This window comes from Protopterus annectens, chromosome 13.part0, assembly GCF_019279795.1.
Source record: "Protopterus annectens isolate FY-2018-M chromosome 13.part0, PAN1.0, whole genome shotgun sequence".
NCBI lineage: Eukaryota > Metazoa > Chordata > Ceratodontiformes > Protopteridae > Protopterus > Protopterus annectens.
Genome location: NC_056747.1, coordinates 492,921,705 through 492,936,509, shown reverse-complemented (window position 1 = coordinate 492,936,509; position 14,805 = coordinate 492,921,705). Strand labels below are relative to the sequence as shown.

The following is a 14,805-nucleotide window of genomic DNA, read 5'->3' as shown; positions in this document are numbered from 1 at the left end:
TGCTGTGCTGTTACCATAGCCCTCAATGAACAGAAATCAAACAGGATTGCAAAGCATTCTGTCCCAATACAGGAAATGTCAATAAGCGTCACTAAAAAAAAGTTTGCTAAAAATTAAACACGACTATTTTGTCATGGATCTAGCTTTGAAATTTATCACACCAGACTGTACTTATTACTTGCATGACTTCTGTTGCACTAAACAATATATGCAATACTAGAAAAAAAGTCAGTATACTACATTCCAACATTGAGCTACTAAGCGATCTACAGGTGTACTCGAAGTACAATTCTCAGAACTCCTGCTTCAAGTTAACAGCATAATGCTCATTTACCTTTATTCAACTGTTTGCCCTTACGCTTCTGTAAATAATAAAGTTGCTGTTCTATGTCTGCCACATTGGACTGGTTTAAGTATTTGCATGCATCCACAATTTTGCAAGCCAAAGCTGCAGTATCAGTGCTTGAGGTGAGGTTCATCACACAAATGCTAAAAAATGGAAAAAAAAATGAAAGTTACTACTGAGCCAGGAGATACAGATGAGAAAATCAGTTCTTTTAAAGTTGCATTCCCTGATCGCAGACATTCATGCAAAATAAGACACAGGCAAGCTTTGAAGCACACAAAAGAAAGTTATGGGTGCTTACCATAAAACTATACCCGACAGAAAAGGCTTGTCTGTAGTATCGTAGGGCTGATGATCCAGCATTAGTTCTGCTCATTTGGTAAAACTTTCCCAGGCTGCTGACCCCACCTCAACTACCTATAAAGCCATCCGGGTCTATATTACCTTACCGAATGATGAAAAGAGCGAACGCTCTTTCATCGATCAGAAAAGGTCAAGACCCCTAAAGAGCAAAGCCACAGAACAGGATTTTTTTTTCTCTCCGAAAAAAAAAAAACAAATAAAAATTCGCACACAAAATTAAGTGGGGGGCTGTGCCCCCCCCCCCCACTTAAATATACCAACTCAAAGTCCCAAAGATGGACCACCTATTTTTTCCCTGGTGTCTTCGCTGTTTAGAGGTTTCGACCTTTTCGGATCAATGCAAGAGCATTCACTCTCTTCATTGTTCGATATGGTAATATAGACCCAAGCCATCCTTAAGACATGACGCCAATTGCATAAACAATCCATGAAACTATACCCACTGAAAAAGCACAGTCAACACTGCACATAACAGCAAAAAGTAGTATTTTTAGTCAAGCCATAACTTATCAACCCACACTGTCATACCTCTAGATATACCAAATCTAAGACAGCATAACTCTGAGGATAAAGAATCTTCCTTTTGTTCTGAAATCTCACTCTATTACACAGCTTCTTTGTGACAAAATATAAAAAACAAAACTAGTTATACAATTCTTGTTTCATCATAAGAGTTCGATAAGGAGCACAGATCTCTTCCAGTCCTCAGGCTCCGAACTAAATGCTCGCAAAAACCATGCTGCCAAATCAAACCATCACAAGCTTTGCACCCAATGGTTGAATAGTTAAAATGATTGGGGAGGCAGGAAAGTGAATTGGTTACCAGTGACAGACTGCTAACAGATCTACTGTTATAATGAAAACCACAGTATCTGAAAGAGGTTCACCTATAGAAACACCATAACACTAAGTTCCTAGCTAAGCCTCCATATACGTGGTCTCCTTATGGGAAAATTTCAAAGAAAAAACAATACCCCCACAAAAGAAGACTGGCTTACAAATTAGATCATGTTTACAAAGTATGAAATGTCTGCAAATACAAAGTAGCCCAAGTATACACTGCACAAATTTATTTACATACGGCTTTGTTAACCAGGGTGGAACAGATTTCAACTGCATCATTCGCAGGCTCAGTACAGAAAGTACATATTTTAATGAACTAAAGCACTGCAGAAGATGGCTCTGAGGGGTGGCAGAAAGTACAGATGTGTACGTAAGCTTAACAGTACACATTTGAATGACCATCACCATAACAGCCTTAGCTATATGGGTTTGTATCCTATACAGGATATAACACATGGCCAGCTTCTAAAGCTTCAGAGCACTTCCATGTGACCAAACCATCAGACAGAGTCAGCTGAGCTGATTAAAAAGACAAGTTTGGGCACCAAGCCCTTCAGGACTTTCATGCCAACAGAGAGGGAGGCTGAGCCCTGAAAGGGGAAAGCTAGGAAGAAAAAAAAAGTCCACACCGTGGTGAAAAAGTATGAAAAACCAAGGGGAATGGAGGGAGGGAGCACTGGTGCAACAATGATCATTTGAACTTCTATTGTTATGGTAAGTTTACTTAACAATTGTAATATGTTCATCATATTGATCAGTGCTGTAGTAACCTTAGCTATAGAGGTAGGTTACCCTACCTTACTACATTTGTGAGGTGGAAGGAGAAGAGTCCATGAGCCCCTGGAAAATGGTCTTAGCAAAGCCTGTTCTAGACCTAGAAAAGGAATCAAGTTTATAGTTGCAGTTTCTAGAATCCAACCCTTTTCAAAAAGGCATAGATGAACCAAAGACCCTGGTGGAGTGGGCCTTGACCTTGGTTGTGGTGAATATAACAAAAGGTTGTTGTTTGTCTTTCGGCTTTTCCCAGTTAGGGGTTGCCACAGCAGAACTCCGGTCCGCTAATTATTGGCAGTAGATTTTTACGGTGCCGAGTTTCCAGTTTGACGCCCAACCTTCAACGAAGGCACGCCCATTCACGCATGTCTTTCGGAACACCACTCGACCATGGGGAAGACATGCAGACTCCACACAAGAGGCACTCCCCACACTCCAGCCGAGAATCGAATGGGAGACCCTCTTACTGTGAGGCAACAATGCTACCGCTGCACCACCGCGGATCACGGTGAATATAAAAGGTAATAGCCTTAAACAAACATTTGGAAATAACCTGTTTTGACACAGGTTGTCCTTTCGTACCTTGACATTAAATGAAGAACTGATCCAAAGAGCTGAAAAATGTATTTCTGTGAATATAGTACCCAAGTTGTCTGCAAACATCCAAGGAATGCAGTATTCTTTCTCCCTCATTTTTAGGTTCAGGAAAAACAGATAGGTAGATGGATAGTTTGGCTTAAAGTAAACTTAGAAAACACTTTGACAACTAATCTTCCTTTTTATGCCTAAAGACACCCTGTCTCTATGGAAACAGATATTGACTCACCATAAGAGCTTGCAGCTCAGACACCCTTCTTGTACAGGTCAGAGCAATCAGTAAAACTGATTTCCATGTTAACGGTCGCAAATCAGTCAGGTTAGCTGGTTCAAATAGAGCAAGTGTTAGCTTCTCTAACACAAAATTACAATCTCAAGGAGAGGCCACTTTTTCTTGGGAGGACACACCCAAAGCTCCTTTCAAACACATTTTGATATGAAAATGCATTGAAACAGGAGGATCCATGGGCAACAATGCTGAAATGGCCAATAAATGAACCTTGATGGAGGAGTATGAAAGGGCATAATGATGGTAACATACACAAATATTGTAAAACCAGAGAGCAACTAGCCCTTAATGGATGTTGGTTATGCTGCTGGCAGCAACTAGAAAACTTTTTCCATTTACAAATGTATGATTTTCTGGTAGCAGGCTTTCTTGCCTGCATTAGCACCTGCTGTACATCCTCAGTAAACAGCTGCCTAAAGGGAATTAAGGCCCTATCATCCAGGCAGTCAACTGAAATTGACTGTTGTTGGGGTGTATCAAACACCCATGATCTTGAGTGAGTAGATCCAGTCTGAGAGGAAGCTTGTGGTAAATCCCCTTGGCCATTTCCAAAACAAGGGAAAAAGTAACAGCTGCCTGGACCAGAAGGGAATCACCACAGTGATCTTGGGGGATTTCTTCAGAATCTTCATAAGTACCCTGGACAGCATTGGACAGAGTATAAAAGCATACATGAACATTCCTGCCCAAGAAAAAAAAAAGGCATCTGTCTTTCAGGCCTTCTTGCTTGGAGTCCTGGAGCAGAACCTTGCCAGTTGATTGTTCAGACAGCAGGCAAAAGGTTCTACTTAAGGAACTCCCCACAGATGAATCAAATCTTGGAAAATCCTCTGATCTAGTTTCCATTCATGATGAGGTCAGACCTTGTTCTTCTCAGCTTGTCTGCAACACAATTTGCTCAGATGGAATGCAGGATGCTCAGAGTGAGATTGTGCTGTGAAGCTATATCCTGAGCTAACATGGCTAGTCTGCAAAGCGGGTATGACCTGGTCATCCCCTTCCTTGTTGATGTATCATATGACTGTGGTATTGTCTGTAACAACTTGAAGTCGTCCCAGGGACCAAAGATGATTGAGAGAGTTGAGTGCCTTGATCAGGGCAGGCATCTCTTTTATACTTATGTGCTTGTGTCTATCCTTTGTGCCCCATACATCTTGCATTTTTATCCCTCCTAAAACTGCTCCCCAGCAAAGTCCAAGGCATATGTGGTGACTGGCTTCTTTGAAACATGGCAGGAAAGGGGGAAGAGGTATTTGCTGCCTCTACCACGGGATTTCTCTTCTGACAAACTCCAGCACTTGGATTTAAAAAGACAAAGGATGTTCATGGTGTCACAAATTAGACTTCAGATACCATCGCGTCTTTCTTATATGGAGTCCTACCAGGGCTATCATGACAGATACAATAGGACCCAAAATACTGAAGTATTCCCTTGCAGTGATTGAAGTCTGGGGAGAAAACCCCAGAAACAGATCTAAATATAGATCTATTTCTTTTTTTCCAATGGAAGGAAAGGTCTTTGAAATGAGGTGTCTAGCTGACACTGCAGGAACACAATCCTGTGTGAAGGAGTCAAAAAAGGCTTTGGAATGTTCTGTTGGAATCCCAGCTTGTATAATAGTTCTCTTATCAAAGTGAGAGATTCCTGACACTTTGAAAAAGACTCTGCAAAGGTAAGCAAGTGATTCAAATATGGGAAAATAATGATACCCTCTTAGTACAGTGGATAATCCAAAAGGTAAGGCAAAGAACTGAATGTGATCCAGACACAGTAAACATTAAGAAATGCCTATAGCTGGATGAATGGGGATGTGATAAGCATCTTTTGAATTTAGTGTTACAAGGAAATTTGAATGAGGAAGAATAGGTAATAGGTTGTGAAGTGACATCATTTTGAATATGGGCACCATCACAAACAGGTTTAGGAAAGAAAGATCCAGAACTGTGGAAAATACGGCCCAGACCGCAGAGTCCTTTATAAACGCATTCTATGAACACCTTCAGGAATGCATGGATCATGCAATCCCACATAAAACCAATACCCAATCCTCCAAAGGCAGACATCCTGTCTGGTGGACCCCAGCCATAAACAAACTATACAACAGAAGGAGGAAGTTACTACATGACAGAGCAAAATCCCAAAAAGGGAAGGCATCTCTGATCAGTGTTAGCAAAATACTATGCACTCATAAAATCGTCTAAGGCCAGCTTCGAGAGAAAAATTGCACAGGACACTAAGGATAATCACAAGGCTTTCTTTAGTTATGTTAGGAACCTGGGTGGGAATTCCCAGATATGCTCAGTAGTAGTCCAAAATGACAAAAAATACACCAAACCCACAGACATTGCCAACATCCTAGCTGACAGGTTCAGTGCAAACTTCTCCCCACCAAAAGGGCAAATATCTATCCCAGCAGAGTGCTGCTCCCCTGACATCTCAGATGCTGAGGTAAGAGCCGCCCTCTCCAAAGCAACAAACACAGCATCAATGGGACCAGACGGTGTCCGGGTCTGCGCCCTACATGAACTCCAAGAAGTGCTAAACCCAAACATAAAACTACTGTTCAATCTCAGCCTTACCACAGGATATGTACCCAAAGAGTGGCGTACAGCAACAGTGGTCCCTCTCCACAAAGGTGGTGCCTCAACGGATCCTGGAAACTATCGCCCCATAAGCCTGACTAGCTTGGTCTGCAAAGCTATGGAAAGGATCATCATGGACCTCATAAAAAAGATATTGGGGACCTACAGACACTGGATCCTACCCAGTTCGGCTTTAAGGGCAGATCCTGCCTCTTAAACCTGGTCAATTTCTTCGAAACAGTCACCAAGGCCATTGACGAGGAGAAGGTGGTCCACACAGCCTAAATGGACCTCACAAAAGCCTTCGATACAATACCCCACTCGGGCATTATAGATAAGCTCACCAGCTTAAATATAACCCCCTATGTCACTAGATGGGTTGCAAACTGGCTCAAGGACAGAACCCACATGGTTAGAATTGCTGGAGCCATGTCAGACTCCAAACCAGTTACAAATGGCATCCCACAAGGCTCAGTCCTGGGACCTCTCTTGTTCGGTATATATTTCTCGGAGGTACAGGCCAACATGGAAGGACTGTGGCTGACCAAGTTCGCAGATGACTGCAAACTGGGCGATATAATCGACTCTCCAGCCGACATAAACATCCTCCAAAAGGGCCTCATAGAAACAGACAACTGGTGCCAGAGCCATGGCCTCAAGCTAAACGCCAAAAAGTGTATAGTCATCCCCCTTTGGCAATGCCTACAAATTACCACATAGGTGGTAATCCATTAAGTACAGAAGAAGTAATTAGGGACCTGGGGACCCAAGTTGATAGCAATCTCTCATTTGACAACCACGTGGCCAAAGTGGTTAGAAAAACATTTTATATAGCCCATCTAATCATGAAGGGATTCACATCTAGATCAGGGGAGGTCATCGTGCCTCTTTACTCATCCCTCATCAGGCCCATAATTGAGTACAATGCCCCTTTTGGGATGTACCTTACCAGACACCTGCAGCAACTGGAAAAACCCCAAAAGTACCTCACCAAGAGGATCAAAGGGCTCAAACAGATGCCATATACTGCCCGGTTAAAGAAACTCCAGCTCTACTCAGTGGCATACCGCCTGCTCAGAGGCGATCTGTGCCTGACGATAAAGCCATGTCCAACCCGAATTAATGGACATGCTGCACCTCAGAAAATCCAAATCCCATCGAGCTACGCTCGAGAGTCTTGAACCTCAGCACTGAAATAAATAGGACATGCTGGAGGGACAGATTCATAACTCAGAAAACTGGCTTCTTCAACTCTGAATTTTGAATTGCCACTGTCATACGTTAATGTTTGTTCTAACTGTGAAAAAGAATGAAGGATGCTGTCTGCACAGTTTCTTCTTAATCTGTTTAAAATCCCAGTCCAGGTTAGGCAGAGGCCCTCATTGACTCTCTTCAAGGGGAATCTTGATGAGTGGATGGGGGATCGTAGGTTTACCCCGGGTATCACTTCTGTGTCACTGTTAGACAGAGGCACAGTATACTAACCTTGAAAAAGTGCATAGCAAAATTAATTTTGGCTAGGCTTATAAATGCCCTAGGGCAGATAGCCTAGTATGAACCTATGAACCTATAAGTGGCCTCCAAGCATTTTCTTCCTTTGGCACCAATACATACTTGAATAAAAACCTTTCCCTACCTGGGAAAGTGAAACTGGTTCTATCACACCCTGGGACAGCATGTGATAAAGAACAGATGAAAATAAGAGTCTGGTCTGGTGGCTGAGGGTCCACCTTGATGAACAATTTTCATAACCCATTTATCTGAAACTATCTGTTGCAAAGAGAAAAAAGTTGAGATTTAAACTTTCCAGAAGGGAAATGGGGCTGCCAGGGTGGGAGGGGACAACAAGGTCCTTTAGTCATTCTGACTTGGGCTGCCCTTGGTTTTGGAAGGTTCCAGAATTCTTTCTGGAGCCCCCTTGCCATTTCTTAAACGTCTGTTTACCTGAGACTTTTTTTTTGCAAAAGCTGGATAGGATGATAGAGGATCCTTTAAAATAAATTTAGAAAGGGAAGGCTGAAAAATCTTAGATTTCCTTCATCAACTTACCCTTTCAGCAAATTTTTGATCACCTTTGCAGTATAGGGGCCAAAAAGTAAATCCTGTCCAAAGGAGAATTTAAAATCTCATTTTTATCATCTGGGTGTTTCTGAAAATGCAGTTAGAAAAAACGGGTCTATATCACAACATCGAACTAACAAAAAAGTTTGATCGTTGTAATATCCAACCCTAAAGTCCTAAACCCAACGAAACCAAAAACAAGAGTGATTTTTTTTCCAGGGAAAAAAAATTGCTGTTCCGTGACAAAAAAAAAAACACAAAAAAAACACGTAACCTTAAACTTTAAAGTGGGAGGCTTCGTCCGCCCCACCCCTACTTAACTCAGAGATCGCACCACAGTGGAGGAAATAGCAAAGCCCCGAAAACGGCCCACCAATTTTTTTCCCTGGGAAATAAGTCGATGTGCCGTGGCTTTGCTATTTTCAACTTTCGGACTTTAGGGTTTTATATTACAACGTTCGAACTTCTTTGAGTTCGACGTTGTAATATACACCCGAAAAAAACACCTCAAAACAGTACCAGTGGCCATAGCCCTGAATTATCAACAGAGTCACACACACTGTAAACAATGAGTAGCTACCAGTGCAACAGAAGAAACTCAAAAGTTATTTTAAAGCAGATTTTCCTGTAAGAAGAAACTGCAGACAAAGCATCCTTCATACTTTCACAGTTAGAACAAACATTAACGTATGACAGTGGCAATTCAAAATTCTGAAAATCAAAGTTGAAGAAGCGTACAGTTTTTCTCATACTTATTATACTCATCCCATTCTTACAAGAAACAGTAGGATTGGAATTAACTAAATATTTAGCAGCAGTAGGATTAACTAAAGCTATAGCTGCTGGGTCAGGTTTGGGAACTTTATACATTCTATCTGCTTTTCAGGGGCTGCTGGTTGATTATCAGGAAAATTGCAGGCAGTGACACATCCTCCAAAGTTGACAAAACTGGAAGAATGGGTGAAGGCTTTGGAAAATTCCTTCTGTAACAACTCATATTTTCTTAGGGGCTGAGAAACATCAGTGTTCCCCCACTGAAAACACTGGCACATTCTGGAAATAGTCTCAGAGAAAGAGAAAAACCCATAGGAAGAATCAGAAAATGAACTTTCAGAGTCTGAATTAGAAATCTGAGAAGAAAACCCCTTATTTTTCCCCTTCATATTCCTGCCCAGATTCAGAATATTGAATCTTTTCAGGAAGAGGCATCCACCTTTATTTTTACCAAATACTACTTTATAAAAGTATCAATAGTCTTAATTAAACCCACAGCCAGACTCCGTAAACTACTCCTGTCTAAAGAAATTTGAGGAAGAGCAGATACACGTTTAGTTTTCTGTTTCATTTTGACAGGGAAAATGAGGCCCAACAATGTTATTAATGTCAGCTGCAGCTTCCCAGGGATGGGCACAACATTCTGCTCCCTCTGTCAAGACCGACAAGAGTGTCTCTCCCCTGCTCACTGAGGGGACCCCAACAGCCAAAAAAGGATGTGGCTTACCGTCATTCCACAGTGGCTGTAGGTGCTATATCACAGGGATTTGGGGTACAAGATGAGTGACCTGAGATATAACTAATGGCAAACGCAGTCACCTACCTGTGGCGGAGACAGATTCCTAGCCTACTGCAGTGGCAAAGGCTGTTCAACCACAAAAAGAAAAAGTCAAGCAAAGGAGCAACAGTTTATTCCATTGGCAAGCCAAAAATTATACCCGCTTTCCCAAGGAGAATGAGCAGCAACAGCTGGTAAAAACAAAAATCTTTCAAAGTCACTTTTTTCATATAAAAGCATAGTCAAAAGCACTTTAAAACACATTCCACCCATATATCCTCAACCCCTTTTCCCATTTTTGCACATGAGGCTGGGGTGTCACTTCAGCAGTGAATCATCTAATAACAAGGTTTACACTGCCGGACGTTAAAACACATTGTCAGCCCCCCAAAAAAAGAAGTTATGTACTCACCATAACGTTCCATGTTTGTTGTCCATCTCGCCGTTCAGTCTTACAATGATGGGTTTGGAGCCGATCCTCAGCTCCGACCCCGCAGAATACACAGCTGAAAGACTCAAACTTTTCTTATGGCAAGTAGGTATCCCAGGTTGCAGTGGTGTAACTCCCCAGATCTTGTTTGCTGCTACTACTAAAGAAATTGTAATGAACCATTTTATATATGCTATCCCCAATGGAATAAGCAGTAAGACATCTACCAGGTCCACAAGGAGTCCTTGGAAGGGGGAAGGAGGGAGGGTTCGTAAGACTGAACAGCGAGATGGACAACAAACATGGAACATTATGGTGAGTACATAACTTTTTTATGTTATGTTGTCCTAGCTCGCCTTCATTCTTACAGTGATGGGACAGCATCCCTAGCACCTTTTCCCTGGGTGGCTCACGACAGTACACATTTAAGCACAGTGGACCCAAAGGAGGCCCTGTCCCTGGAGTCCAATCCACTTTATAATGCATGATAAATGTAGGAGGAGTAGCCCAGGTAGCTGCAGCACAAATATTATCCATAGGACTTCTGCCCTGAAAGGCAGAAGACGTAGCTAGTGCTCTAGTGGAATGAGTCTTAACCTTAAATGGTAAATCTCTGTTGTTTGAGGTATAGATAAAGGTAATGCAGTTTGAGAGCCAGTTGGAAATGGTAGTTGTAGAAACTGGTCTACCCTTTTTTGCATCAGAAAAGGATATGAACTGGTCAGATTTTCTAAAATCTTTTGTCCTATGCAAATGGAATTTGAGTTGTCTGTGCATGTCCAGTTGATGTCATTTGTATTCTGCCTTGTTGTCTGTGATTAGGGAAAAACACTGCAAGCTCAAATCAATTGATTTATGTTAGTTGAAAAAGAGACTTTAGGAAAAAGGATGGATTAGTTCATAAGGATACCCTATCCTTATGAAATATCACATATGGCGGTTTGATAGATAGGGCTTGCAACTCTGATACCCTTCTAGCAAATGTTATAGCAACCAGAAAAATGGTCTTCCAGGAAAGGAACTTGAGGTCTGAAGATGAAGAAGGTTCAAAAGGTGGCAACGTTAGATGAGATAGAACAAAATTTAAGTCCCAAGGAGGAAGGGGGTCCTTAAAGGGAGGTCTTAATAAGGAGGCACCTTTCAAGAAGGCTCTACACAACCTGTGTGACATTAAGTTCGTAGCAAGGCAGACCCCATGTTCGGAAAATCCTTTCTGCTACATTCTGATTGAGAGACCACTCGTGAGGCATTAAAATTACCCTGCTCAGCTTTTCTGCTATCATGCTGGACTTCCCCGGAATGTGCATTGCTACTAGAAAGTGCTGGGAAGAAACTGCCCATTGCCAAACTCTTAGGGCCTCGCGACAAAGGGGGCAAGATCTGGTTCCCCCCTGCTTGTTTATGTACCAAACCATAGACATACTGTCCGACTACTTCACAATTGTCCCTAGAGGGAGAAAGTCGTGAAGTGCTTGCAACAAAAAAAGCACTGCTCTCATCTCTAGGACATTTAAATGCAAGTGAGCCTCGTGTTCTTGCCATATATCTTTTCTCCCCAGATAATGCCTCTCCCACCCTATCTGGGAAGCGTCCGTGGTCACTGTAGCTAAAGGTTGTTGTGGAACAAAGGGTCTCCCTATGGTCACATGGCTGGAGTGTATCCACCATCTTAAGTCGTTTTTGCATGATTCCGTTATCCTGATAAGGTGAGACATAGAAAGCTCTTGAAGTGATCATTGGGAGAACAAAAGCCATTGAAGGATCCTCATGTGCATTCTGGCAAGGGGAACCAGTGTTATGGTGGAAGCCATTGTCCCTAATAATTGTAGAACTATCTTTGCTTTCACCTTGATTTTGGGAAGAAAATAAAGCATCTGTTGCCTGAGTGCTGAAACTCTGTCTGTCAGAAGACGTGCTATCAAGGAAGCGGTGTCTAGATCTGCTCCTATAAATGTAACATGCTGACAGGGCAACAAGGCAGATTTTGAATGTGGACTGTAACACCCAAATGAGTGCAAATTTCCAAGGTCCCATCCCTGGCTTGTTGGAGTAGATGCTTGTTGGAGTCAGTCATCTAGACAGTGAAATACTTGGAATCCTAGCTGCCTCAGGTGAGCCGTGACTACTGCCATGCATTTGGTGAACACTCTGGGGGACTGTAGTGAGACCAAAGGGCAGAGCTTGGAACTGATAATGACTGGCTCCGAGCCAGAAGCGTACCTTCTAGATACCCTGTCCATTTTTATGTGGTAGTAAGCATCTTGAAGGTCTAGCGAGCACATACAATAGTCTTTCCCTAAAAAGGGAAGTATAGACCGCAGTGTCACCATTTGGAACTTTGATTTCTTAACAGAGTCATTTAAATTGCTTAGGTCTAATATGGGTCTCCAGTCCCCTGTTCTTTTTGGCTCCAAAAAGAATCTTGAGTAAGCTCTGAATCCTACCTGGTCTGCGGGGACTTTTTAGATGACTTCTTGGAGGACTCTTCTGTGCAGCAACAGCAACCTTTGAATTTCTATAGTTGCTTGCTCCTTTAGATTGGGTGGAACATCTGGGATTGTTCTGGTCTGTGGGACAGGGTAGGGAAAGGGAAGGGAATATCCTCTGGATTTTATTCTTAGTACCTACTTGTCTCTTGTAATAGTTTGCCAGGCTTATGGGTACATAGATAAACGTCCCCCGACTGCCTCCAGAGCAGAGCAGTCAGGCGTCCTTTCAAGAGCACTGATAGGGGCATCTGCAAAAGGAATCACGGTCGCCCTGGTTTTGCGGGCTCCCTCTGCCTCTAGGGCGGCATCTACCGTTGTTACCTCCCCTTCTGCCCCTGGGGAAGGATTCACCCCGTGCATCCTGGAAAACTCTCTGGGATCTTCTGAACCACATTCTCCCACTCTTCTGACCTTTAGGATAATGTCTTGAAGGTACGGAAAAATGTACTCCAACAGCAGAGAGAGTTTTTCCTTCCTGTTCGCATCGGGTGAGAGTGTCTTTTACTTTGGGTCCAAAGAGTGAGGAACCGTCAAAAGGGGCATTAGTAAAGGTAGATTTAAAGGGTTCCGCAAAATTGCACAAGCACATCCAGGAGCGTCTCCTAAGGGAAACTCCGGAACCCACTGCCCTGCTCAATCCATCAGCTGCGTAAGAGATCAGCCTCATGGAGGAGTTGACAATGGAATTTAAGTTGGATAGCTGAGAGGAGACATTCTCATTCACCCCTGCAGCCAATGTACCTTGTAGAGTATGTCCTAGATCTTTCAGGAGATCTCTCTGTAGCCTTATGAAGTGAATGAGGTAGTTCAGCGATCAAAGTGTAAAGGTCGCTGATAAAGAGACATGCTTCCCGTATCTGTCCGTTTGAGAGTCTTTGTTTGGAGGATGGACAGATGAGGATGTCTCTGAAAGTTCCTTCTTGGTGCCTGCTGTCACCACCATAGCATCTACAGGTACCCCCTTAGGTGAGGAAATCCTTTCCGGAAGGAACTGATAATTTGTTTGGCCTCCGAGGGACTGGTTCCATTGTGCAAGGCGACTCCCACGTCTTTCGACTGACCAAGTCCATTAGCTCGTCGAAAGGCAGACACACCCAGGAGGCTGAAGGTTGAGATCCAGAAGCCTTCAGGTACACTGACTCCTCAGAAGGGGTGGAGGCCTGCCAGCTGCCTCTCTGCTTCAGAATCTCTAGAATATTTGCAAAGGAGATATCAGAGGACGACTGTGGGGACCCTTCTGACTCCTCGAGGTCAGGGTCTGAAGTGACGGACTCATTTGGAGAGTCTACGTGCTTCCTCTTGCAAGTTCTCTTCTGAGGGGGCTCCTCAGAAGGGTATTCTGGGGAGGCCTCAGAAGAGAGGGGTTTGCCCAATGGGGGATCCCAAGACTCTGGATCTCTGCTGTTCTGTGGAATGGGTGGTGGCAAGACAGTAGCCTGTGCCTTAGGGGGGGACAAGTGCTGGTATCCTTATATGGAGCTGTAGGGGCAGACAGCACACTCATCAGCTCAAAGGCAGATCCCACTGGCTCCAAAGACTCCCTCAGCTGTGAGGAGACAGAGGAAGCCACCGAACCCAGTGAGATCGACCCCGAGGCCGATGTAGGAGCCAAGCTCACCCAGGCCGACACTCCAAGGAGTAGGCCTGGCACCGATCAGGGCCGAGAATCACCCTCGGTGCCGACCGGGGAATGCGCCGAGAGTGTCGAAGCAGAAGACAGCTCCATGATCACCGAAGGGGGTCTCTGAATAGACAGATCCACAGCAAATGGCACCAAGCACTCCGGCTCCGAAGGTCCAGCTTGGCTTGGAGGAGGAATAACAGTGGGTACAATGGCTATAGTAGACTCCGGGACCAGATGGGTTGGAGCTGTAAATAATTTGGTTAGCGCCGGTGACTTCAAGAGTCTGCGCACCACCCATTCCACATCATCGTCAGATAAGCTCCTGGTGGACCTGGAGGATAGGGATGGAGAGTGAGACCTGTGCAAAATGGGAGATCTCATTGTAGGGGAGACCGGTGAAATCTCAATAGACCGGCTCCGAGAAGAGGTATCTTGCAGCTCCTAAGACTTTGGAGTCGAAGAACCAGGCTTGTCAATCAAAATAACCTCAGACAGTTCCAAGACTGTGGAACCGAGGAGGTAGCAGCCTTAGATATTTTAGGTAACTTGACTGGAGGCTCCGAATGAGCTGATGCAGCAGGTGATTGTTTCTTTTGAGGTTTGTCCTTTTTTGAAGAAAGAGAAGAGGAGGAAGAATTGTGGGTAGCTTCCTCAAAAGTTGGCTTTAAGAGCTCCTTAAGGATCAGTTTGTTTCTCCTTTCTTGTAAAACCCTGGCACTGAAGGAATGACAGAATGTACAATCCTCTTGTAAATGAACAGCTCCAAGGCAATAAACACAGATGACTTGACAGTCAGCAATAGACATCTTTTGGGAACATTTCTGGCATTTCTTGAAGCCTGAAGGCTTATGTTC

General features: G+C 43.6%; 1 long non-coding RNA gene across 1 annotated transcript in view; it reads right to left on the bottom strand.

Moving 5' to 3' along the window:
• Positions 1-14,805, bottom strand: part of LOC122788347 — a 308,328-nt gene that overhangs the window by 33,116 nt on the left and 260,407 nt on the right. The window contains exon 2 of the long non-coding RNA XR_006362647.1: positions 335-489. This is a non-coding gene — a long non-coding RNA (uncharacterized LOC122788347). The remainder of the gene's footprint in view (positions 1-334; positions 490-14,805) is intronic.